General features: G+C 43.5%; 1 protein-coding gene across 1 annotated transcript in view; it reads left to right on the forward strand.

The window, feature by feature from the left end:
• The window catches only part of HTR4 (5-hydroxytryptamine receptor 4), a 166,432-nt gene that overhangs the window by 126,194 nt on the left and 12,713 nt on the right, over positions 1-27,525 (forward strand). The gene's annotated exons all lie outside the window — the stretch shown is intronic.

The raw sequence follows: 27,525 nt of genomic DNA on the forward strand, positions 1-27,525 counted from the left end.
AGGACCGTGTTGCCTTACTAATGGTGGTTTCCTTCTAGACTGATGAAACCGATCATCCTTGTAGTGGTCAGACTGACTTCTCTCAGTAATGTATTGTTTTCACATCTGCATGGCATGCTCCAAGGCTCACAGTTCCTGATTTCTTAGTGGAACTCTAACACTTAGTTTTAGTTGCTAAACCCACACTTTTGCAACTGTTGTTGCTCACTAGTCTAAGACCTTGTATAGTGATTTAAAATACTGGAATGCACTAAAACTCGTTTGGCTTGGAAACAGTTGAGATTCTGTGCCTGTATTCATTGTCACTGCTTAATACATCAGTGTAAAATGACTGAATTATCTTAAACATTTAAGAGGTTTTTAATTTTGACAACTGAACTGCCTTTTGATGGTATCAGAGGTGAGTATAGTTGAGTCCGACTGGAGCCGTAAGAGGTTCTTGTGTAGTTTGCAGACAAATCATTCTTAGAATGCACTAGATACTTAGGTGCAAATCTGATTTCCAATTCCTCTTTCAAAGTAAGGCCCATTTTTCAGGGAGAATGCGCTGGGCCCTTCTGCACCGTTAGAGAAATCTGTGTAATTGTAAGGATCATTTGGAGGCAGGATAATCTTCCAAAGGAAGTGGTGGAATAACTACCTTTGGAGATAATGAAGTTTGGACCAATCAGTGAGGTCTGGGATAATTAAATGACCTTGCAGTGGTGTAAGGAAACAGGCTAGATGCTGTACCCATGGCTTCTTCTGATCCAAAGAACTGTTTGAAATTTGTATGTAATTGATCCTTAAACAAGTTTATATTTCCCTCTCCTAACTGTGAACAGAGCTGGTTTGACTTTGCACTGAAAAGTATGTGATTTATAGGCGGTTGGGTGACCTACCTGAGCCTCTGTAGGAAAGTGGAGCTCTTCTACTGATTCACCCTAGACTCAGGAGCTAAGAGCTTCCATTAAGATGCAAAGTACTTACTGATGAATCATGTTGGCTGGTGGTTCTAATTAGCTCCAACCATGATACAGAGGAGGTGGGAGTTGTCTGTTTTGACAAGAGGAAGAATAAAGGAGCTAGAGTAGTTTCCTTTAGGAACAGCCAGGCTCAGGGAAGAAGTTTAGACAGGTGTTATGCTGTGTGAATGTTACTGAGAAACATCATAAAGTCAGACCCCAGGAAGGGTGTAAGTTTGGCTACAAGCTCAGGGTCAGTCTGACGTGGTGAGGATTCAGCTAGGGATTCACTAGAAGATGCAGGAAATTCAGGACAAAGAGTTTTAGAGTTTGTACTTGATCGATGCCCAGACAGGAAAACTAACGCCCCAAACTCTCTTCCCACCCCTCACATTGTTGTGCCTTTTCTTTCTGCACACATGGGATCTAAGGAGGAGAGAGCATCGGTATTTACAGCGATCGTACAGTCTTCTCTTCTTTCTTGTTATTCTACCTTCATGTTATTTTAAATATAGTTCACTAAATGTAGAACATTTTAATTGCCTGGTCCCATCTGCCAGGTTAAGGTGAAAGACCCCCAACCCCTGTTTTCATTTATTTGCAATAGTGGAAGCCAAGAACATAAAGGGATATAATGAATGTGAGCCTGCTGTCTCTCAACATCGCCAAAAGATCTCTAGTCTTCTTGCCAGTTTACACCAACCGATTTCAAAGGAGTGAGGCCAATTCACATCAGCTGATGACCTGGACCCTCATATTTTGTTGGTTCAAAGAATCCTAGAAATTAGAGTTGGAAAGGCCAGTTAGGTCTCCCACTGCAGCTCAGTGCCAATGCAGGTTGTTTCCTTTTATACATTTTTTTTAGTGTCCAAAATGATGAAGCTTCCACTATTCCCCTGGGAGATTTCCTCCCCAGACTAATATTCAGTTTACATTTTCCCCTCCTTATTTTAATTCCATTACTCCTAATTCTACCTTCATGGTCTCACTAAATAATTCCTCTCCCTTCTTGATGGTTAGACCCCACACATTGTGTTGACTGTTCTCATGTTCCCCCATCATCGTCCTTTATCGTGAGCGGCAATTGCAGAAAGTCAAGAATGTCTGTGTAATAATGTTAAGCTTTAAAACCAGAAAATTTAAATTGAGAGCTGAGTGCTGATGCTGTCTACATCCTGGGGGACATTCGGGTAGGTTTCATTTAATTGTCTGCATATATTTGATCACATCTCATAGCTAGGTATCCAAGGACCTGACCATCCTTTATTCCATTCTAAAATGTGAGAGTTCAGATGTAAACTAAATTCTGCTCATGAATTCAGATGTAAATATTTAGATTTGGATGTTCATAAATAGCAACTGATAATACAGTGGGCACAAACAAAGGCTTCAAGACTTGATGAATGCCATTGTGTGTTGGTTCAAAGAAATCAGTTTTACACCTTGCCTCTGTACTCCAGAATAAACCACACACAGTTTGGCAGAAAGAGAGATCTTTGCTCTAGAATGAATCACTTCTTGTGTAGAGAGAATGGATGTCTCTTCAATTTTCCCAGGTCATCATCATCATAATCATCACCATCATCATCATCATTTATTTATTTGAATAAACATACTGCCCAGGAGCCCTAGCTATGGATCACAACCACATTGTGCTAGGCACTTTTCAAACATAGAACAAGGCCAAGGACTGATGTGTAAGCAGAGGATTTAGGATGAGTATCTACAAGATAATAACAGATAAGTGTATGAAAAGAATAGCAAAAATCTTAGAATGCGTTTTACAGTAGTACCTAGGAATCCCACTCAAGGAACAGGGTCACATTGTGCTATGTGTTGTACAGATAAAAAAGGGACTACACCTCATAATGTTTTTTGTTTGTTTGTTTTTTTGTCGCACAAAATCATGCATGTGTATGATCCTTTGAGTGGCTATTTCTAAAATAAGGGCCAAAGTTCATCCAGTATTGGCTTGATCTAGAACGGGGAACAGTAAGCATGAAGTAAGGTCTGTCTCTCAAAATAACAGCCAGCTGGTTGCCCTAAAAGGTCTCAGATCACTTAGATTTGAGACCACTGAGCTAAATTGCAATGTTCTGTTTTGACTGACATTGATTATTGTTTCTTGCTGTCTCAGAATAGAGCCAAAGATAAATCTGAGCAAGGTTCTGTAAGCAATGGGAGAATCATTAAGCTGTCAGACTAAGACAGAGAATGAGGGCATGTCGATTCTACAGCAGCACAGCTGTGTTGCTGCAGCGCTGTAGTATAGACACTTCCTAAATCGATGGAAAGGGTTCTCCTGTTGCTGTAGTTAATCCACCTCTCTGAGAGGCAGTAGCTAGGTCAACAGAATGATTTTTCCATTGACCTAGCTGCATCTACACTTGGGTCAGATCGACCTAACTACATTGTCCAGGGAGCAAAAATTTTCACATCCCTGAGTGATGTAGCTAGGTTCACCTAAATTTTAGGTGTAGACCAGGCCTTAGAGAGAGGATCGTCTTCTCTCTGAGGCAGAAAATACAGAAACCCTAAGAAAATCGAAGAATAGGATATTGCTTCCTGAAAGCAATTCTATCTTATTTGGTTTCTTGTTAACTTGAAATTATAAGATGACACATAAACCAACAGGCCATTGAGGGGGGCTGCTGTTTTTGTCTTGCTTGGATTAATCCTCATACATGTAGAAAGACTTCATCTCTAAAGGGTGTCATGAAATGTCAACATTTATATTGCTATAATACCCTGCATTTGCACTCACACATACAAATATTGCTTTAAAGGTCACATTCACACCAGAGCATGCTGAGCTTTCGGATATTCCAATCAATCTTATTCTGAGAGTTAGAAAAGATAAACTCTGATTGGTTTGGTGAAGTCCTTCAATTAACATACAGCACAGGAAAGTCCCAAGCAGTCATCTGCGACAGAGTGATTCATTAACTGGTGGGGACAATGATTTGGACTTTAGGAATCAAACTATGAAGTCAAGTATCCTTTCAATGCACTTTTCTAACTCCCTTTAGTATTAAAAGGTAAAGAATACAACCAGGAAGTTCTAGGTCCAAAAATGTCATCTTTTAACAAGTTTTACAAAGCCTAATGTGAATCCTCTGGAAATATTTTCATGATTATGTTTTATTGCAATGGTAACATTTTGTTTTTATTCTAACCATACTGCAGATTTGGAAGCCCAAAGTCTGTAATAGCACATGAGTTCCAGTTAGTGAATTTGACCACAACAGAGGGACAGAGCTCAGTCGATGTAACTTTGTGTAGGCCCATTGACTTCAATGAAACTATGCTGATGTACACCAGCTGAGGATCAGGCCCGGAAAGTGAAACTAACCAATCCAGTTTCACTGCTCAGGCTGAAGGAAATGCAAATAATAAGTAATAAAAACAGCATAAACTGATGAAAAGTCAATTAGATTTTTTTTTAAATTGTCTGGGTTTAACTAAATTGCTACTAGCAATGTGGTTGATAAGGAATTTCTTTTAAATATATCATTTTTATCCTGACAGTGCTTTTCTAAATGGAAGTTTCATGCATGGATCAAAGGGAAAATTCACCCCTTAGAGTTTACATGAAACCCACACCACTAATCTAGTTTTAATTTTAAAAAGAAGTTGTTCAAGCATTTATATCTTGCCCTTAAATTCGTGCTACTTTTTTCTTTGTAGAAAACATTCGCACTTCTGCCTCACAATGATTATTGATTTATTACAAAGTAGGGCTGATCAAACAGAATTTGCCAAATGCAAATTTGGTGAATTTGGGCTTATTTGTTGCATCTTAAAGTATTTGCAGAATACTATTAATTGGGAATCTATTTGGCATTTTAAAATAGCCCATGAATATTATAGGCACATGAATGACAAGCCTCTGGATTATTCATTAACTATTTGATCTTGAAATTCAGTATTCTGACTTCAATACCCAAGTTGCAAGTGGGTTGTTCTCTGTCATATGGACATTACTCATGTAACTGTGATATGTTACTTAAATAGGGCTGAAGATATGTATTTGACTGAATCATTCAGGCCAGTTCCAAAGCTTTATGAATGCCAGTCAATCAAAGTCTAAATATTTATGAAGTATTGGGGAATTTTTTTCTCCAGTGTTTGATCAGCACTGTTGCAGAGTTTTCTGCTCCTCTCCTTCTCTGCGTGTGGTGTTGCTACAGAGCCATAGCATTCACTTTAGAGGAATAGAATCACTGATTGCCCGGGTCAGAGTGCTGATGTCTGATGTAGGGAGCACATTCTCTGCTACTTCTGCTGGCTGCAAGTCCGGGAGCTGCTGCTTTTGAGTTAAACAAGTAATTTCTACTGTGGCAATTGTTAGAATCTGGCCTTTGAATCCAATGAGACTCCACTGTGTTGTTTTTCCTGATTCTGTTGAGCCCTTCAATTTTCTCTTGCTTCCAGGATTTACTGAGCTCCAGCATGATCCTCATCCTGGTCCTTTCATCCTTCCCTGATGACCAGGTAACTCACTTAGTTTAGATCTAGATTCATCTGTGTCCTGAAAAAACCTGCTCTCTCGTGCGTGCACATGCTCCCTCGTTGTAAATCATTGTCATCAGTAAGAAGCTTACAAACTATGCCCAGCTGTTTGCTTTTAGGTGTCCTTCATTTCATGTGGGGCTCTGTGACACACTCTCTGACATACAGCACCCCACACATTTGTGCCCTAACAGATTTGGAAGCTTGGCCCTTTCACTTTAGTAATCTAATAGTCACTTCATTCTCAGGTGATTTCAGTTGTGCTTGTTACAGTTTACTCTGTAAGGGTGAAATCCTGGCTCTGTTGAAGTCAGTGGGAGTTTTGCCCTTAGGCCTGGTCTACACTACGACTTTAATTCGGATTTAGCTGAGTTAATCCGAATTAATCCTTAACCCGTCCACACAACGGAGCCAGTTACTTCGAATTAAAGGGCGCTTAAAATCGATTTCTGTACTCCACCCCGACGAGCAGAGTAGCACCAAAATCGATTTTGTAAATTCGAATTAGGAGTAGTGTGGCCGCACACCACCGAATTAATGTGGTTAAAATTAATGGGGTAGTGTGGCCGCACACCACCGAATTAATGTGGTTAAAAACCGAATTAATGTGCTTAGTGTGGCCGCGCACAATCGAATTTATACAATCTGTTTCCCAAATTCGAATTATCTAAATTCGAATTAATCTCGTAGTGTAGACGTACCCTTAGTCTGTTAACTGGGGCCCAGTCCTGTAAGCACTGAGCCCCAGGTCAGTACATTTCTTATTTTAAATAATTTGCTTAGGAAACCTTTCAAATGTTGTCAGTTAGCGTAAAGCAAAGCATAGTTAAAGCAAAGCATAGTTTTGAGTGAAAGCTCATTAGACAATGCCAAATGCACTCATTTGGTAGCTACCCATCTTTAATAACTACACTTTTACTGTGCAAGCTGCAGGGTAAAGTAATAGAATTTAAAAGAAGCCAAGGTTTCTAAATGAAGATATATTATATGGGCATCCTCTACTTTTTTGGTGAAGGCTCAGATTTGTAGAATTGCCCCAACAAAGGTGTATGTGCATATAAATGAACACTTTACCTGTGAATGCAATAATGGTAACTGTGTCGTCTTATATGACCAGTTGGATGTCTAGCTACACAAGCAATTACCTTGGCTTGCACATGCAGTTGCGATAATGGGCACACATTTCTTCATATGCATTTCTAATGATCTGAGCATAGATATATAGATATATATTTAAGGCTAGCTTTTTTTTAAACCCAGAGAATTAAATTCTATTGAAATATATAATAAATAATAATCATGTTGCCTGCTTCAATACAGGTCACACAGTGTTTCTTTGATCCTGAGATAGCTACTTAGCTAATCACCATAATTTAAACTGCAGAAGGAGGCATTGTTTAATGGGCATTAATTACAAAACAAGTGTAGGATATTAGAGACACTCAACTTATAGTTGCTGGTAATGTTAAACCCCATGCCTTTGGCCCTTATTTACTACATGTTTCATGAATACAACGGCTTTGGTTTGATTTTACCTTGTTTGTGCCCATTGTTATCCTGCTAGTTAAATGTAAATGGACTAAAACTTGCAAGGAACATGGCTTATTGTAGTCTTGGCAAAGGGTTCCCAGTTTCATGCATGGTGCAGACAGCAGCACTAATTACCTGCAATGTAACTATGAGCCTTCCAACTGAGCCTTGCATGCCAGATGGCATCAGAGCTCCAGGTGCTAAATGAAAGGACTCCAGGAACCTTTGACTTCCGTATGGAAAGGAGACTTTCTGAAGAAAGAGGGTCATGCCGGAGCAGGGAAGGGAGATGACTTTGTTGGTGATTGGTGTATGTGTTCCTCTCAGCTGGTTGCCAGACATTCTGAATGGGCCTACTTACCTCATCCCCTGGCCAGAATCAATGCACTGACCAATGCACTCCTACAGAGTGAATTGCAGTCTGCAGGCAACATGTGCAATAGTGGACCTGAAAATGGCCTGCACCACTGCTCTTTTTTCTCACTAGACCCCTCAGAGGATAAACAGAGCTCTGTGACTGTGCTGTCCATTCCCTTGGAGCCCCCGACTGGCTGTCCCTCACTCCCGTGCAGCTTGTCCTCAGCCTGTCTCTCTCACTGCTCCCCAGTTGGGGAAAAGTCCTTCAGTTCTGACTGGTTCAGATAGTCTGTGCATGACCTTAATCGGTCTCTACTGGATACTTTCTAAAGAGGGGGAGTTCTTTCCGCCATGGTATTTGGAGCCAGAACCAGTGCTCCTATTAGAAAGATTTGGGGGCAGTTTTTTTTCCTGGGTTAGTGTCACACATGAAAGTGTATTTATGTGAACCCCCTGACCTTGTTGGGAAAAACTGGTGGGACTGACACATAGCAATTGTCTGGGCTTCTTGCTAGGAAATGCTCAAGAGCAGTGTTACTAAGACTGGGAGAGCTGTATTCAGATAAGGGGCCATCACACCAGGATGTTTGGGAATATCTAACACAGCATGCCTAGAGTTAGCCACTGAATCATATGGAAATGAATGGCAGTGGGGATGTTACATCCCAGCACACAGTGACAAATATTTAGCCACCTGTGTCACTTCCCATTGCTCCCCACTGCATTCATGAAGGGCAGCTAGTGCACAATTTGTCCAGCTAGCCATTAACTTGCCAGTGAATGAGTGAGAGAAATAATCTGGTGAGAGGATCCTCTCTGGAAGGTCAATATGTCAAAACTCGGGCACTAAAAACATACCTATTCATTGTTTTATTTTGGTGTTATGTTTAACTAAGCTAAAGATGAGGATCAGCTATCAGGGAAAGGGACGTGTAAATTAGGGGAATGTGGGACCAGACAGGGTAAGAGAGATCACTTGGGCTACCATCCCTTGGGGGTTTGGGGAAAACACTATATTAGGCTCATCTTCTATAAGCGTATCATTTATATTTGAGGTTAGGCACATGCTTAGGATAGAGCTGGTCAACATTTTTTATTCAAAACACTTCTCAATTTTTTTTTGTCAAAATGAAAAATTCCCTCTGAAATGTCTGATTTTAACAAAACATGTTCTGTTTTTGTCAAAAAAAAAAATGTTGTACAATTCATTTTTTTATGAAACTCCAAAGACTTGTGAAGAAAAAAAATCAGCTTTTGTTTTTATCAATTTTTTTTTGCAAGGATAAAAAAAATATTTCCCAAACAGCTCAAGCTTAACTATCTTCTTGGACAGGGTCCTAAGTAACCAGAGTTCCAGGCACTCTGGGCATAGTACTGGCCTTCATGGTCTGAGTCACTGGGAAGCCAACTATTCGGGAATGCAATGTCTCCATTCCATGAGGAATCAACCTCAGTTGTTTTTGTCACCACTTACTTGCTTTTAAAAATGGACTATATTTTTTTCAAGCAGATGAAAGATCTAATTATGGTAGTTGCAAGATCTCCTATTATGAAGAACATTCATTGTCTTCTATCTGAATTTTCTTCCTGGTTCTTCCTTGTATTTTAGTAATTAAAACATCTTGTTACAAGAAACCTACTGTGAACTATCCCACATGTGTGGATTGCAATATATCCCTCATAATGGATGCTGTGTATTTCTAACATTGCTGAGCACTACTGAGGACCTAATTACTCTGGTAATTATCAGACCTGCTATGTGTGCTGTGCTAATTATGGTGCAAAAATGAACTATAGACCAAATGCACAGGTAATCACAGTAGACAATGTAACTCCAAATTTAATGCTAATGAGGGAGAAATGTAAATGTAAAACTAGTGGGAGGAGGAGGGGAATGTGGTTTGGATTCTGTAGTGTGTAGATTAAATGGCCTCCTCCGCCCCCCAACATTTCCTCTCTCCCTGGTGTGAATAATGATAAAATGGCTTTAGAACCCTGAACACTAGTATTTCTTTCAGTGATGTCAGGGCCATGATAGTCGTGTGACTGTTTGCCTTACTTCTATGAACACATTAAATACCATAACAGAAAAAGGACACTGCAGAGAGGAAGAGCTCTGGCATATCTGAAGAGGGAAAAGTCACCTTCTCTTGATTGACTTCATCCTATGGATCCTCTTTTTTCCACTATCTCTCTGTGCCATACCCAGGATCGTAGTCCCTAAGTTCCATGACTTATTGCTAAAGTGGACAGGAATAGCCTGAGATGGAAAATGGGGGCACGTGATAGCCATGTGTGAGTGAAAGTCTGAAGGGTGTAAACACCTGAGCAGGATGCAGAACTGGCCAGTCTGGACCGGGTGGAACCTAACTTGGAGTAATGGGGATGGAATAGAGCTCAGGGATATTTAAGATGATGGGCGGGATACGTTTCTCAGCAGTGACATCCAATAGCATAGAATATCAGGGTTGGAAGGGACCTCAGGAGGTCATTTAGTCCAACCCCCTGCTCAAAGCAGGACCAATTCCCAACTAAATCATCCCAGCCAGGGCTTTGTCAAGCCTGACCTTAAAAACCTCTAAGGAAGGAGATTCCACCACCTTCCTAGATAACCCATTCCAGTGCTTCACCACCCTCCTAGTGAAAAAGTTTTTCCTAATATCCAACCTAAACCTCCCCCCACTGCAACTTGAGACCATTACTCCTTGTTCTGTCATCTGCTACCGCTGAGAACAGTCTAGATCCATCCTCTTTGGAACCCCCATTCAGGTAGTTGAAAACAGCTATCAAATCCCCCCTCATTCTTCTCTTCTGCAGACTAAACAATCCCAGTTCCCTCAGCCTCTCCTCATAAGTCATGTGCTCCAGACCCCTAATCATTTTTGTTGCCCTCCGCTGGAGTCTTTCCAATTTTTCCACATCCTTCTTGTAGTATGGGGCCCAAAACTGGACACAGTACTCCAGATGAGGCCTCACCAATGTCGAATAGAGGGGAATGATCACGTCCCTCGATCTGCTGGCAATGCCCCTACTTATACAGCCCAAAATGCCATTAGCCTTCTTGGCAACAAGGGCATACTGTCGACTCATATCCAGCTTCTCGTCCACTCTAACCCCAGGTCTTTTTCTGCAGAACTGATGCCTAGCCGCTCGGTCCCTAGTCTGTAGCAGTGCATGGGATTGTTCCGTCTTAAGTGCAGGACTCTGCACTTGTTCAAGTGTGATTTGGCCTTCTTGATTTCACTCCTGCATGCCTGAGCAATATTTTTATACTCCTCCCTGGTCATTTGTCCAATCTTCCACTTCTTGTAAGCTTCTTTTTTGTGTTTAAGATCAACAAGGATTTCACTGTTAAGCCAAGCTGGTCGCCTGCCATATTTACTATTCTTTCTACACATAAGGATGGTGTTTTCTTGCAACCTCAATAAGGATTCTTTAAAATACAGACAGCTCTCCTGGACTCCTTTCCCCCTAATGTTATTATCCCAGGGGATCCTGCCCATCAGTTCCCTGAAGGAGTCAAAGTCTGCTTTTCTGAAGTCCATGTGGAATAGTCTCTCAAGTGGAGTACCACTACCTGGGACATCTGAAATTAGACTGGACAAAGCAATGGAAAGTGTGCTTTCGGGAACAATCCAGCATTGGCAGAGAGATGGCTTGGGTGAATTAATAGGTCTTTACCATCTCTAATGTCTGTGATGAGGAGCGTACGAGTCAGAGAAGGAGTGAGTTAGGGAAGGGTTCTCTTCACTGAGAATGATTATGCTCCTGAGTGCTGTTCAGCAGGATTTACTTCTGACAAAAATCACCAATCATTCCATCTCATCCAACCACCCCCTACTGCTCTCTGAGAGGAGATATGAGGCTCTGCAGCTGTATCCACTGGGATCCTCTGAGTAGCTGAGAGCAAAAAGCAAAATCCCCAGTTAAAATATAAATATGTTTTTAAAAATTGTATATATTTCAACACAATGTAACCTAGTATTTTATCATATTGGTACTTGGACACCATGGTGATGGGCTCTTTATAAATACAAAGAGAATGATGATTGATTAGGTAGGGGACTCTCCATCATCATTTCTCAGCCTGTCTAAAGATTTGTCTTTCAGGTGATTGGCACAACAAATCCACTCAGCCGCCATCTGCAACTCACATAGCAACAGTCCAATAGCTGAGGGGTACTGAGCCACCATCATCATTGTAAATGGAGGCGGAGAATTCAGGCTGAATTAGCTGATTAAGGTTCCAAGCTAGACTCTAGAGTATGGTGCATAGTGAACAGCAAGGAGTAAATCTCAAAGGCCCAGATCTGCAAAGGTATTTAGGCTCCTAATTCCCATTGGTTTCAATGGGAGTTAGGACCCTAAATACCTTTCAGGATCTGGGCCAAAATGTTCAGAGGTTGTGTTCATGTAAACTCCCAAATTCTGAAGTTTTTTCGGAACTCTTTAGCATCTCAAGTCTGTAGGATTTGTCTGGGAGCTTCCTCCTTTCGTCTATGAAGAGGTGAGAGATAAACCGCTAGTCATTTTCAAGAGAGGTGTGTGGTGAATGTATTAACGATGTGCTGGAGGAACACAGCATCTATTGTTCTCTGGGGAATCAAAACTGTCATTAGGAAAATGAGGCAGATTACTTTTAAAGTAGCTGGTGAAAGCTGCCACATTTGCTAGCTCTGTAAGATGTAGTCATCTGCTCGTGCACAGAATAGGGCCTGGTCTACACTACGAGTTTAGGTCGACTTTAGCAGCGTTAAATCGACTTAAGCCTGGACACGTTTACACTACGAAGCCCTTTCTGTCGACTTAAAGGGCCCTTTAAACCGGTTTCCTAACACCACCTCGACAAGGGGATTAGCGATAAAATCGACCTTAGGGGGTCGGAATTGGGCTAGTGTGGACGGAATTCGACATTACTGGCCTCCGGGAGCTATCCCACAGTGCTTCATTGTGACCGCTCTGGACAGCACTCTCATCTCAGATGCACTGGCCAGGTAGACAGGAAAAGCCCCGCGAACGTTTGAATTTCATTTCCTGTTTGCTCAGCGTGGAGAGCACAGGTGACCATGCAGAGCCCATCAGCACAGGTAACCATGATGGAGTCCCAGTCCCAGTCCCAGGATCGCAGAAGAGCTCCAGCCTGGACCGAACGGGAGGTACAGGATCTGATCGCCATCTGGGGAGATGAAGCAGTGCTCGCCGAACTCCGAAACAGTAAAAGAAACGGCAAAACATTAGAAAAGATCTCCAAGGCCATGAAGGACAGAGGCCATAACAGGGACGCGCGGCAGTGCCGCGTGAAAATTAAGGAGCTAAGGCAAGCCTACCACAAAGTCAGAGACGCAAACGGAAGGTCCGGGGCAGAGCCGCAAACATGCCGCTACTACGCGGAGCTGCATGCCATTCTAGGGGGTGCAGCCACCACTAGCCCAAGCGTGTTCTATGAGTCCCTCTCTGCAAACGGGGAAGCGGGTTCGGCGGACGAGGAAGATGAGGATGGAGAGAACATAGATAGCTCACAGCAGCAAGGAAGCGGAGAAACCAGTTACCCCAACAGCCAGGATATGTTTGTCACCCTGGACCTGGAAACAGTAACCCCCGAACTGACCCAAGACCCTGAGGGCACACAGGGGACCTCTGGTGAGTGTACCTTTGTAAATATTACACATGGTTTAAAAACAAGCGTGTTTAATGATTAATGATTAATTTGCCCTGGCAATCGCGGCCAGTACAGCTACTGGAAAAGTCTGTTAACGTGTATGGGGATGGAGCGGAAATCCTCCAGGGACATCTCTAGAAAGCTCTCCTTCATGTAATCCCAAAGCCTTTGCAAAAGGTTTCTGGGGAGGGCTGCCTTATCCCGTCCGCCATGGTAGGACACTTTACCACGCCAGGCCAGTAGCACGTAGTCTGGAATCATTGCATAACAAAGCATGGCAGCGTATGGTCCCGGTGTTTGCTGGCATGCAGACAACATCCATTCCTTATCACTCTTTGTTATCCTCAGGAGAGTGATATCATTCACGGTCACCTGGTTAAAATGGGGCAATTTTATTAAGGGGACATTCAGAGGTGCCCCTTCCTGGTCTGCTGAACAGAAATATTCCCCGCTGTTAACCACGCGGTGGGGGGGAGGGTTGAAGTGACCATCCCAGAGAATTGGGTGTGAGGGGGAGGGGAGTTAGTTGGGTTTGTGCTGCATGTTAAACCTGAAATCGCAGCCCCTCCTTTTACATTGCAAACCCATTTTAAATGGCACGGGTGCTTGGTATGGGAAATGAGGGCAGAACTGTTTGAAACCATCCCCACATGTTAAGAAGGTTAAAAAAGCCCAAAGACTATATGTCTTACCATGGCTGCCTGCAAGCTGAAATCTGTGTCCTGGCACTGCGTGAGTGATCTCTCACACCAAACCAGGAGACTCTCAATATAAGAGGAAAAATGCGACCTTGTAACGAAAGCACATGTGCTGTGTGATGTTGTGAACAGCAAAATCTAACGTGAAAGAGTCTACCCATTGTTCTCTAAAATGTATCTTTTTTAACAACCTCTCCCTTCTCCACCAGCTGCAAATCTTACTCCTTCGCAGAGGCTAGTGAATATTCGAAGAAGGAAGCGAAGGACGCGTGACGAAATGTTTACTGAACTTCAGACTGCCTCCCACGCTGACAGAGCACAGCTGAATGCGTGGAGGCAGTCAATGACTGATTTTAAAAAAGCCCAATATGAGCGAGAGGAGAGGTGGCGTGCTGAATCGCGGGCTGAAGAGGAGAAGTTGCGTGCTGAAACGCGGGCTGAAGAGGAGAGGTGGCGTCAACTTGTAATCAGAAAGCAAGAGTCGATGCTCCGGCTGCTGGAGCATCAAAGTGATATGCTCCTGCGTATGGTTGAGCTGCAGGAAAGGCAGCAGGAGCAGAGACCGCCGCTACAGCCCCTCTGTAACCAGCAGCCATCCTCCCCAAGTCCCATTGCCTCCTCACCCAGACGCCCAAGAACACGGTGGGGGGGCCTTCGGCCACCCACTCACTCCACCCTAGATGATTTCCATAGCAATAAGTTTTAAAGTTTTAAATTGGAGTGTGTCCTTTTCCTTCCCTCCTCCCCCACCCATCCCGGGCTACCTTTCAAATTATCCCCCTAGTTGTGTGCTGAATTAATAAAGAATGCATGAATGTGAAGCAACAATGACTTTATTGCCTCTGCAAGTGGTGCTCGAAGGGGGGAGGGTAGTGGGGGAGGGTGGGGTGGTTGGTTTGCAGGGAAGTAGAGTTAACAGGGTGGTGGGGGAGGGGCAGAGGGTTCATCAAGGAGCAACAAACAGAAGTTTCACTCCGTAGCCTGGCCAGTCACAAAACTGGTTTTCAACGCTTCTCTGATGCGCACCGCGCCCTGCTGTGCTCCTCTAACCGCCCTGGTGTCTGGCTGCGCGTAATCAGCGGCCAGGCGATTTGCCTCAACCTCCCACCCCGCCATAAATGTCTCCCCCTTACTTTCACATATATTGTGGAGCGCACAGCAAGTAGCAATAACAATGGGGAGATTCTTTTCGTTAAGGTCTGAGCGAGTCAGTAAGCTGCGCCAGCGCGCTTTTAAACGGCCAAATGCACATTCCACCACCATTCGGCACTTGCTCAGCCTGTAGTTGAACAGGTCCTGACTGCTGTCCAGGCTGCCTGTGTATGGCTTCATGAGCCATGGCATTAAGGGGTAGGCTGGGTCCCCAAGGATCACGATAGGCATTTCAACATCCCCAACTGTTATTTTCTGGTCTGGGAAGAAAGTCCCTTCCTCCAGCTTTCGAAACAGAAGAGACTGCCTGAAGACGCGAGCATCATGTACTCTTCCCGGCCAGCCCACGTTGATGTCGGTGAAACGTCCCTTGTGATCCACCAGGGCTTGCAGCAGCATTGAAAAGTACCCCTTGCGGTTTATGTAGTCGGTGGCTTGGTGCGCCGGTGCCAAGATAGGGATATGGGTTCCGTCTATCGCCCCACCACAGTTTGGGAATCCCATTGCAGCAAAGCCATCCACTATGGTCTGCACGTTTCCCAGAGTCACTACCCTTGATATCACCAGGTCTCTCATTGCCCTGGCAACTTGGATCACAGCAGCCCCCACAGTAGATTTGCCCACTCCAAATTGATTCCCGACTGACCGGTAGCTGTCTGGCGTTGCAAGCTTCCACAGGGCTATCGCCACTCGCTTCTCCACTGTGAGGGCTGCTCTCATCCTGGTATTCTGGCGCTTCAGGGCAGGGGAAAGCAAGTCACAAAGTTCCATGAAAGTGCCCTTACGCATGCGAAAGTTTCGCAGCCACTGGGCATCGTCCCAGACCTGCAACACGATGCGGTCCCACCACTCTGTGCTTGTTTCCCGGGCCCAGAATCGGCGGTCCACGGCATGAACCTGCCCCAGTAACACCAAGATTTCCACATTGCTGGGGCCTGTGCCTTGTGAGAGGTCCATGTCAATTTCCTCATCACTATCGTCGCCGCGCTGCAATCGCCTCCTCCTCAGCTGGTCCTGGTTTGGCTTTGGCATGTCCAGGAGGCTCTGCATGTTTTCCAGGACAATGCGCGTGGTGTTCATAGTGCTCAGAATTGCCGCGGTGATCTGAGCGGGCTCCATGATCCCAGTGCTGGCTATGGCGTCTGGTCTGAAAAAAAGCGCGAAAGTAGTATCTGACGGACCAGGGGAAGAAGGGAGGGAGGGAGAGAGGGAGGGAGGGGCGAGTGACACCGCGTACAGGTACAGGTAATTAAAATCAAGAAAGGTGGGTTTGCATCAGGGAGAAACACAAACAACTGTCACACAGAATGCCCCCCCCCCCAAAGATTGAACTCAAAAGCCTGGGTTTAGCAGGAGGGAGGGGGGAAGCAAATGAATGGAGAATAAATCTATTTTTTACATCTTAAGACGACGGTGCAGCATGACTGATAGCCCTTGGCATTTTCTGGGTGCTTGGCAGCAAATACTGGGCGCTTGGCAGTAAGCCTTCAGGTCTACTGCACAATATGATGCCCACTGCAGTATGACAACGATGGATACCAGTCGTAATATACTATCTTCTGCCCAAAAGGCAAGGGGTTGCTGCTGTGTAGCAATGTTGCCCCATCCTGCGAATAATACATCTGATAACCATCATCATCAAGGCAAGGGGGCTGGTGCAATGCAGCCCCACGGCTGCCAGCCCCATGTCTGCCAGCACCCAGATAGCCCTCGGCCTCTTCTGGGTGCTTAGCAGACAATATTGGGCACTTGGCAGAAAATAGCATACTACGACTGATAACCATCATTGTCTGCCCGGGTGCCCATGATCGACAGCCACTGCAGTACGATGACGACGGTTACCAGTCGTAATATACCATCTTCTACCAAAAGGCAAGGGGCTGGTGCAATGCAGCCCTACGGCTGCCAGCCCCACAGCTGCCAGCACCCAGATCGCCAATGAAGGCTATCAGTCATGCTGCACCGTCTACCGCCAAAAGGCAGTAAGCTGCTGCTGCTGTTTAGCAATGCAGTCCCACGTTTGCCGGCACCCGGAAGAGATATGGTGACGGTGAGCTGAGCTGAGCGGGCTCAATGCTTGGCGTGGTATGTTGTCTGCACAGGTAACCCAGGTAAAAAGGCGCGAATCTATTGTCTGCCGTTGCTGTGACGGCGGGGGAGGGGCCTGACGCAATGTACCCAGAACCCCTCGCGGCACTGCTTTGCATCATCCGGGCATTGCGATCTCAACCCATAATTCCAATGGGCGCCGGAGGCTCCGGGAACTGTGGGATAGGTACCATAGTGCAATGCGCCGGAAGTCGACGCTAGCCTCGGTACTGTGGACGCGGTCCGCCGACTTCATGCACTTAGAGCATTTTAGGTGGGGACACACACAATCGGCTGCATACAACCGGTTTCTATAAAACCGGCTTCTATAAATCCGACCTAATTCTGTAGTGTAGACATAGCCTAGGAACATGGGCGTCACCATAACAGATCAGACTAATGGGCTATCTAAGCACAGGGACAACAGCAGCAAAAGTTTCCAACGTTCCTTTCTCCTACCCCTGAAGGACCATGTTTTGGTGCTGAGCCTTCATCCTCGTCATGTCATTGTTCTCTCTGAGGCTGACAACAAGGCGGGCAATTATGACAACAGTGATAGTGCATTTTGGGATGTGGACACCTCTCTGTTTAGGACACAACTGTACTTCAGTGGTTCATTTGACAAAGACCACCAAACCAAGCCATCAATGGCTAATTGCTTTCAGTCCTGGCCCTGACCTGGGCTGGATTCAAACGAGTGCTCTAGAGGAAAAAGACTCTGCACCTCACAACCACCCTCCTGAGTGCTCTCTCCCCTGGATAATGCGGATTTAAATTTTGAACTAACCGTTTTTTAATATGTTCCATGGCCTGTTACAGAGAGAGATTATTTGCATACAACTAGAGAAGACATGCAGATGTGCAAGCCACACATGCACACAGGCTTGATTTGTGAGTTCAGATCCTCTCCTAGGTCACAAGAAAAAATGAATTTACTGCTGTCATCTGAAATCAAACCAGGCCTACATTAGCAATGTCACACCTAGCAATCAATCACTGATCAACAAGGAATGGACATCGAAGGCCCAGTCCACTGCTTCTTGAAGCCAATGGAAAAACTCCATTTGTCTTCAACAGGGGAGGGGTCGGATTCTAAGGCCATAGAACCCTGTATTTGGCGTGTCTCCACATCTTGTGAGGTCTGAAACAACTGACATGCTGAAGGCGTCTTGGTGATGGAGGGAATGTGAAACGCTGTTACCGGCGAATGGGCTGGCAGCTGGAGAGTGCTGCTGTTGCAATGAGAGCGCCTTCCATTGTGATTTGTGCTCAGCAGGAGGGTTTAGATTTCAAACGAGAGTCTGGTTTATAAGCAGTGCTGTGTTTGATACCTGCAGTGTGACTATTATAGCATGGCATGGGATCCAGCATTTGATGAGGCAAAGAGAGAGAGAGAGAGAGTGTATGTGTTTGAGAGACAGAGAGGGAGAGAGACAGAGGTGTTTATTGCCCTGCTAGCCAATAAAGCAAATTAGAACTGAACCAGGCATTTGATTTTCATTGCTGCTATATACATAGTCGATGCAAGAGCTTATTGCCTCTCTCCCCAAAACTTTGACCTTTGAAAGAACTTGTTGGCTATAATTCATGCTGAAATCTTTGCTTTGAATAACAGCCATAATTCCATAGTTATTTCCATTTATTGAAGAAAAAAAAGAATCACTGCTAGATGAAGCAGATTAAATGTACAGTCTAAGTACTGAGACTTTATATATACACACAAACTGAATGCATGAAACTGTACCTGCAATCATCTCTACATTTCCATTTAGCAAATTTTGAACACTTCAGAAACTTCAGTAATCTAGATGCAAGTATTTCCTATGCTACGAAGATAATAAGGAGGAAAATGAGAATCATAACCATGAGGAAGATGCCCTTAGATAACTGCAGCAAAGGCCTTTGGGCAAATACAATCTAATACCAGTTACTTATCTAGTTGGAAACATATACTCGACTTTACAAATGAAGGAAGGAGGAATTTTAGCAAATACTTGTAGAGTGATTGGAATTTTAAAAAATACTTAATATAGCCTCAGACTGTACTGTACTGAAGGGTATTTTAGCCTAGTCCCATCTTACATAAGCAACACATTTTAAACTAAACTACATACGTTATTTGGAATAAACTAAACTATTATATTATTTTTTCTTACAATAGCACCTCAAGGCCCCAACCAAGACAGTGTCCAAATTGTGCTATACTTTACATACAGGTGGCAAGAGACAGCCTCTAGCCTTAAGAGCTTACAATCTAAAAAGGCAAGATGGACAAAGGAAGTATTAATTTCCCAATTTTATAGATGAAGAACTGAGGCACAGAGAAATTAAGTAACTTGCCAAAGATCACACAGAAAATCTGGCAGATCTCAGAACTGAACCTAGTTCCCTTAAGGTCAGAACAGTGTCTTAACTCCAAGACCATCTTCTCTTAACAAATTCTTTAAAGAAATCATTTAAAAGCTCAGCTGTTCTCCATTCTATTAGTGCATAGTCAGTATTTGTAAATAGGGTTAAGATCAGATCGTTTTAGTCTCATGCTTTCCTCTTCTTCTTCTACATTTCCATGGTGTATAAAGCATACAATTGCCTTCTTAGAAGGTTATTATTCAGCTTGACTGTTCTGAGTGGGGCCAGACTTTATAGCATCGTGCATGAGGATCTGGGCTGGTAAGCAGAGATAATGGAATGCAGAGCCTTTGCCGTCTCAGTCCTGTCTGTAGTGACTGTAAGTCACTGCCACCGTGGTGACCCACATGAAATGCATCAGTTGTTTCAAACTAGTTTCCTGGTTTTGATTTTTGATAAATCTCTCTCTCTTCTGGGGTCTGTGGCAGGGGGACAGCAGTGCCTGGCAATCTCCCTTCAGAGGCCAAGCTGAACTGTCTGCACCCATAGAAATGATCCGTCAGGGTCAGGTTTGAGGCACATTGGAGAGAGGCAGTACAGGCAAACTTGCACTATTGCTGACCATGCTGTACCTCTCCAGTGGATAAATAAAGAACTTCAGTCTCTGAGGTTCTCAATCCAGCTCACTCCTCCCAACCAGTGAGCTTTGCCGTATAACATAGGAAAAAGAGGCTCAGTGACCAATGTTTTCTGAAATTCACTCCAGTACTGTTGATTGGGCTGGAGGTAGGGTGACCAGACAGCAAATGTGAAAAATTGGGACAGGGGGTGGGGGGTAATAGGAGCCAATATAAGAAAAAGACCCAAAAATTGGGACTGTCCCTATAAAATTTGGAGATCTGGTCACCTTAGCTGGAGGCTATAGACTCACCACCAAGTGTTTGATATTCCCCATCCTGTATTCCACTCTTGAGTTTGGATCTCCTGAAAGTTACCATCCAATTATCAGACTGGCTTCTTCAATTTCACTTCCTGACATAATCCAGTGAGGTCCTCAGCTGTATAAATCACATTACTTTACCTAACTAAGCTGATGTAACTTTGACACAGACAAAACTCAAGGAGCCAGATTCACCCCGGTATAACTCCACCGACTTCCATGGGATTGTGCATGTCTGATTGGATGCGGTCTTGAAATGTGCCTGCAGACAAATAGGCCTAATGTAGAGCCAGTCCACTGGAGCCAAAGCTGGACAGGCAGAGTGAGGACTCAGGAAGAGTTCCGCTAATAAACAGCATGCAGGGACTACTTGAGTTACATCTGTAAAGAAGAGAACAGGGAGAAGGGGAACAAGAAGCTTGATAAATGCTTGTTTTGTTGTTCGTTGATTTGACTGATGTAAAGGAAGTCAAAATACACATTTCCTTTCAGTGGCATCTTTCTCTCTTTCTTGAAGCGAGAACTGGCAGCTCATTTTAGGAGTGAGGCTCTCTGGAGAGGTCTGATGAGACATACCAGAGGCTGGAGTAAGTGGGATGGGGAGCAACTGTTTTCATAAAACCCCAACTAAAGTTTAATAAAGAATGATGAGCATATGCCTAGTTCCAGGTCACTACTTCAGCTGAAGTAAATAGTTCACACATTGAGCATGATGGCTCAAGAATATCAAGTGATTCCGAAACAAATTTGTATTTAAATTTGACTACAAAATGTTTTTAAATCCACTCTGCTGGTGAATCCATCTAAATGCCTTCATGAGAAACTGATGTTAAAAAAGCAGTTGGAGTGCGAAAGTGGCATTTTTGACTATATTTATGTACATTTTACACACTGCACCACACTGTCCACTGTTTAGGCCCAAACTATAAATTTTCTTTCCTTTAAAAAAATATTAAGGAGACAATAGCAGGTCAAATATACCTTCAAACTTGATTGGGGTATTTTAGGAAATTTTGAATCTTTTCAGGGACATATTGGTGTTGCCGGAGGTATTGTTCGCATTGTGCTAGGAGCCATATAAATATAGAATGAAAAGATGGTGCCTGCCCCAAGCGGCTTCCAATCTAAGGGTACGTCTACACTACCCGCCGGATCGGCGGGTAGCGATCTATCTATCGGGGATCAATTTATCGCATGTAATGTAGACGTGATAAATCGATCCCCGATTGCTCTCCAGCAGTGCGAGAGGTGGAAGCAAAGTCGACGGGAGAGCCGCGGCCGTTGATCCAGCACTGCGAGGACGCGAAGTAAGTAATTTTAATTTGATCTAAGATATGTCAACTTCAGCTATGCTATTCTCGTAGCTGAAGTAGCGTATCTTAGATTGAGCCCCCCTTCCCCCCCCAGTGTAGACCAGGCCAAAGTATAAGACAAGAATTAAGAAATGGATACAGACAGACAGATGGGGAGCTTCTATAAACCATTCGTCTGTCTCTGAGTGAAAGGATGTCAGTCATGCAAAGAAACACAAAGATTACAAATCAGAAACCAAAATCTTTCTCTCTCTTGAAATTAGGATAAATGAGTAATTTACAGAAAGACAATCTGAGCAGTTGTACCAGAAATGTTAGATAGGTTACCAACAGGGAATATGAGATCAACTTAAGATGTTCTGCAACATTAACACATCAGCAAAAAAGCAGAATGAGAGCTAAATTGCAAGCTCAATTTCACCCAAGAAATTGTATTCAGCAGGTTCAGAGATTCATAAATTCCAAGGCTAGAAGGGACCACTGGGATCCTCTAGCCTGATCTTTTGTATAACACAAGCCATAGAACTTCCCCAAAATAATTCCTAGAGCAGATCTTTTAGAAAAACCTCCAATCTTGACTTTAAAAATGGCAGTGATGGAGAATCCACCCACAATACTTGGTAAGTCATTCCAGTAGTTAATTATGCTCACTGTTAAAAATTTGTGCCTTATTTCCAGTCTTAATTTGTCTAGCTACAATTCAATGGCTGGAAGTTGAATTATACATGTCTCTGCTAGATTGAAGAACCCATTATTAAATATTTGTTCCCCATGTAGGTACTTATAGACTGTAATCAAGTCACTCCTTAACATTCTCTTTGTTAAGCTAAATAAATAGAACTCCTTGAGCCTGTTACTATAAAGCATGTTTTCTAATCCTGGTTGATCGCAGGATGACTATGAGTCGGCAATGTGACGTGGCCATGAAAAAAGCTAATGCGGTCCTGGGATGCATTAGGCGAGGTATTTCTAGTAGGGATAAGGAGGTGCTGGTTCCGTTATACAAGGCACTGGTGAGACCTCATTTGGAGTACTGTGTGCAGTTCTGGTCTCCCATGTTTAAAAAGGATGAATACAAACTGGAATGGGTACAGAGAAGGGCCACTAGGATGATCCGAGGAATGGAAAACCTGTCGTATGAAAGGAGACTCAAGGAGCTCGGTTTGTTTACCTTAACCAAAAGAAGGCTGAGGGGGGATATGATTGCTCTCTTTAAATATATCAGAGGGATAAATACCAGGGAGGGAGAGGAATTATTTCAGCTCAGTACTAATGTGGACACGAGAACAAATGGATATAAACTGGCCGTCGGGAAGTTTACGCTTGAAATTAGACGAAGGTTTCTAACCATCAGAAGGGTGAAGTTCTGGAACAGCCTTCCGAGGGAAATAGTGGGGGCGAAAGACCTCTCTGGCTTTAAAATTAAGCTTGATAAGTTTATGGAGGGGATGGTTTGATGGGATAACGTGATTTTAGTCAATAGGTCAATAACGTGCCATCGCTGGTAATTAGTAACAATGGTCAATGATGGGATATTAAAAGTTACTACAGGGAACTTTTTTCTGGAGGGTCTGGCTGGAGAATCTTGCCCGCATGCTCGGGGTTCAGCTGATCGCCATATTTGGGGTCGGGAAGGAATTTTCCTCCAGGGTAGATTGGCAGAGGCCCTGGAGGTTTTTCGCCTTCCTCCGCAGCATGGGGCAGGGGTCGCTTGCTGGAGGATTCTCTGCGACTTGAAGTCTTTAAATCATGATTTGGGGACTTCAACAGCTGAGTCAAGGGAGAGAATTATTCCAGGAGTGGGTGGGTCAGCTTTTGTGGCCTGCATCATGCGGGAGGTCAGACTAGATGATCATAATGGTCCCTTCTGACCTTAAAGTCTATGAGATTCTCGGAGCTCTTCTCTGAACCCTCTCCAGTCTATCCGCATCCCTCTTGAATTGTGAACACCAGAACTGGGCACAGTATTCCAGCAGAGGTCACACCAGTGCCAAATGCAGAGGTAAAATAACCTCTCTATTCCTATACTCAAGATTGTTTATGCATCCAGGAATCAAATTAGCCCTTTTGTCCACACTGTCACACAGGGAGCACATGTTCAGCTGATTATTCGCCACAACCCCCAAATCTTTTTCCAGCAGAGTCACTGTTTCGCAGGGTAGAGTAGGTGGTGTCGTCCTCCTTAACATCCTGTAACGATTTTCAGCTGTTGCCCAAATATGGCGGTTCAATTTCCCTAGCTGGAGGCATGAGTCATTCCTCTCAGAGCCTGCAAAGAGAAGGAAGCCAGTTTGTTCCATGAAGTCTACACTCTTATTAAGAGTGGAGCAGGGATGAGCATGAGAACCATCTGTGATTAGTATGTTGCAATATAGGTTTGGACTCACAGATTTAAAATGCCTCCAAATGTGGAGGAAGAACTGGAACTTCTACCTGGTGGTGGAGCTTCTTATATCATTGGGCCAACAGCCCAATAGGAATAGGTTGTGGGGTGAATTTTTTGTCTTGTTTTACATATTTTTATAATTCTCCCTTTACTTTTGTTCTCCATCTTCCTTACCACAGGCCCTGTAATGCTTGCTCATATGGAGCCATAAGGGGAAAGGCATGCCTTGCTTATTAGTGCCACAGTAAATAGCCTGAAGATGTAGAATCTTGATTTTCCCAGATTGATTTGTTGAAGGCTAATTTGTAATTATATCATAATGTGCAGAGAAAGAGCTAGTCAAAATTGTTCCAGCGAGATTTTTTTTTCATGAAAAATGCAGTTTTTGTTTAACCAAAATGTTTCACAATTTGCATTGGATATTTTCCATTTTTCATTTTGTTTCCTTTTGAATTGATTTTTTCTTTTTGATCTGGTTGGCAAAGAACAAAAATGTCAATTCAAAACAAAATGGATGAAGAATTTGTCCAAATTAGGCTGTGTGCTTGATCAAGCAGAATGTTCCAATCTAACCCCAGCCTGGTAACAGATTAAGCATACTCCTGCATTTAAAACAAAAAACAAACAAACAAAGAGTAACAGAACCTACCAGGACTTAAAGTCACTGCTGTTTGGACCCTTTGGGTTCCATGTAGGTTGGTACAGCTGCTAAATCCACATATTGCAATTGAAATGAAAATTTATGCACCAAGAGCATATGACTGCTGTTCACTTCCATTGCATAACACCACAAATATAGGCTACGGAGGGGGCTTCTGTTTTTAATGAAAAATTCATAGCAGCTTCCTCAGCAAAGAACATGTGACTAAAGAGGGAAGCAAATCAAAATTAAGGTATAGAATTAACATCAGTGAAAATTAATTCTAAACATGGTAAAGACGGTCCACTGGTTAGGGTGCTAACCTGGGACGCGAGAGACTCAGGTTCAGTTCTCTGCCACAGACTTCTTGTGTTGCCTTGGGCAAGCCAGTTAGTCTATGTGAGCCATAGTTCCCCACCCATTAGATGGGGAGAATAGCACTTCCCTATCTAACTGGATGTTGTAACTTACAGTATAAATACATTCAAGATTGTGCAGAGCTTAGACGGAGGCCATATAAGTAACACAGACAGGAGTTACTCTGGATTTTCCCTGATGTAACTTAAAGCAGAAGTTGGACCACAACTAATCAGTTGGGCCTGATTCTTAGCTCCTTACACACACAGCCTCCAAATGCCATATGTTTCAATGTATGCAGTGCTGTAGTCACCATCTTGGTCCCAAGATATTAAAGAGACAAGGTGGGTGAGGTAATATCTTTTATTGGACCAACTTCTGTTGGTGAGAGAGGAAAGCTTTCAAGCTCTGTTTAGCTCAAAAGCTTGTCTCTCACCAACAGAAGTTGATCCAGTTAAAGATATTGCCTCACCCACCTTGTCTCTCTAATATGTTAGAGTGGTCTAGTGAGTGTAGCACAGAACTGTTGGTCATTGAATCCCTGTGTGACCACTTCACATCTTTGTGTCCCATCTGTTTACAGAGAAAATAATTGTTACCTACATCAGAGTAAGTAGGTAAGTATCATTTAATGTTTAAAAAGTACTTTGTAGTCCTTGGATGAAAGATGTTACGTGAGTGCAGATAATTAGTGATGAATATTATTGTTCTAATCTACTGCAAGCTCTGCTTGCTTTTGGACAGGCACCTTTAAACAGGAGTAAGGAGTATACCTTGTATATACTGCGTCCCTGAAGAAATTTGGAATGTGTGACTATTTCTTTGACATTGTCAGGGGTAAAATTTTCAAAAGAACCTATGGCTTAAGGTCCAGATCCTCAAAGTCACTGGGAGTTCAATGGGAGTTAAGTGCCTAAATACCTTTGAGGATCTGGGCCTTAGATGAACCTACGTTTCATTGAAAGTCAATGCGACTTCAGGTGCTTTTGAAAATGTGGTTTAGGCTCCTACGTCACTTAGGTGCTTTTGAAAATTTTACTCCATAGCTTTTTGCCAGGCATTTTTCTAAGTATCACAGCTGAGAATTAAGTGAACAGAACTACTAGAAATTCAAGTCAGCAGGGCCTAGTGAAATTCATCCTATGGTATGTAAGGAACTAGTTATCTAACTAGTTATCTACTGGGAGGAAGGGTGGAGATAAACCAGCAGGGAGAGGAATGAGTGGGCTGGAGGTGGAGCAGCTCATCATCCCTTTTCCAGCTTCATAGAAATCATTTGGGAAAGATAATACAGCCATGGGCTGCTTAACCTTGCCCATGAAGTCCCCACTCACACATCTTGGGATCTCTGGGAGCTATTGTGTTTCCCTTCACACTGTTAAACATGGGGAATGCTACTTTTAACAGTGAAGTGTTTCTCTCCTTTCCCCCCTTTCTCCCTTTCTAACTCTTTTGCAACTTCTTCCACTTGGGGTTGGGATAAACCTGTGTCCCTGCCCAGAATGCTTCATGGCCCACTCTGCTTCAGCACAGCCTAAATGGTTCTCTTCACCCTACCACTAATGCGGACATGTGTTTATCCCATTGTCTGCCCCAAACCTTCCCTACATCTGTAACTACTGTAGGAAAACACATTGTGAATTACTGTTTGCTACAAAATAAAGAATCAGAGAGGCTGTTCTCCGCCTGTGTCTGAAACAGGAATAAAGCAGAACAGATGCTTGATGGCCTGGAATAACTACCATACACAATCATCTTAATCTCATCTCTATTTTTTTATTTTATTTTTTTATGTTGCAATTGTGAATTATGTTGTTTGCATTTGTAATTATGAGGCCAAACAGATGGTGGAAGGCTTATTTCAGAATGATGTATCCATTAAAATAACCTACTCTGGGCTGCCAAGTGATTGTTCACTGTAATCCTGATGCACTATAGCAAAGGGTTATTTCTCTCTCTCTCAGTGCATCAGACTGGAACAGAGCTTTGAGAAATAGACACTATATTGGGTGATTGCTATAAAAGGGATGTTGTAAACAGCCACAGTGGGTCAGCCCAGAATATGTCGGTTTGCCAGAAGATGGGAATGGGTGACAGGGCCTGGATTGCTTGATGATGACCTGTTCTGTTCATTCCCTCTGGGGCACCTGGCATTGGCCGCTGTCGGAAGGCAGGATACTGGGCTAGATAGACCTTTGATCTAACCCAGTATGGCCATTCTTATGTTCTTATGTATCAGTCTCCTAAGAAAAGGCAGGCATGGAAGGTTATTAGACCAACACAGTTTTCAACCCTAAGAGGTGCCCTCAACTCCTGATTCACCTTGTTTGCTAGGTTCCAGTGATATATGGCCACCAACCCGCCCACCTCCCCTCTTGTTCTGATTTCACTCAAACTGCTCCTACTACAGTTTGTCTGCATAATGTAGTTGGGACTTAAATCATCTTCAACCCGTTAGGATCTAATCATAGAAGAAGTCCTAAGTCTTCAAATTTTTCAGCATCCTCAGGATGCTTCTATCTCTGTCGCCTTTCAGGACATCCTGCTTAAGGACATCCTGCCTGCCTTTATCTACCCACAGTGACAGGGTACTCAACATG

This window comes from Terrapene carolina, unplaced genomic scaffold, assembly GCF_002925995.2.
Source record: "Terrapene carolina triunguis isolate 2854851 unplaced genomic scaffold, T_m_triunguis-2.0 Scaffold395, whole genome shotgun sequence".
Taxonomy (NCBI): Eukaryota; Metazoa; Chordata; order Testudines; family Emydidae; genus Terrapene; species Terrapene triunguis.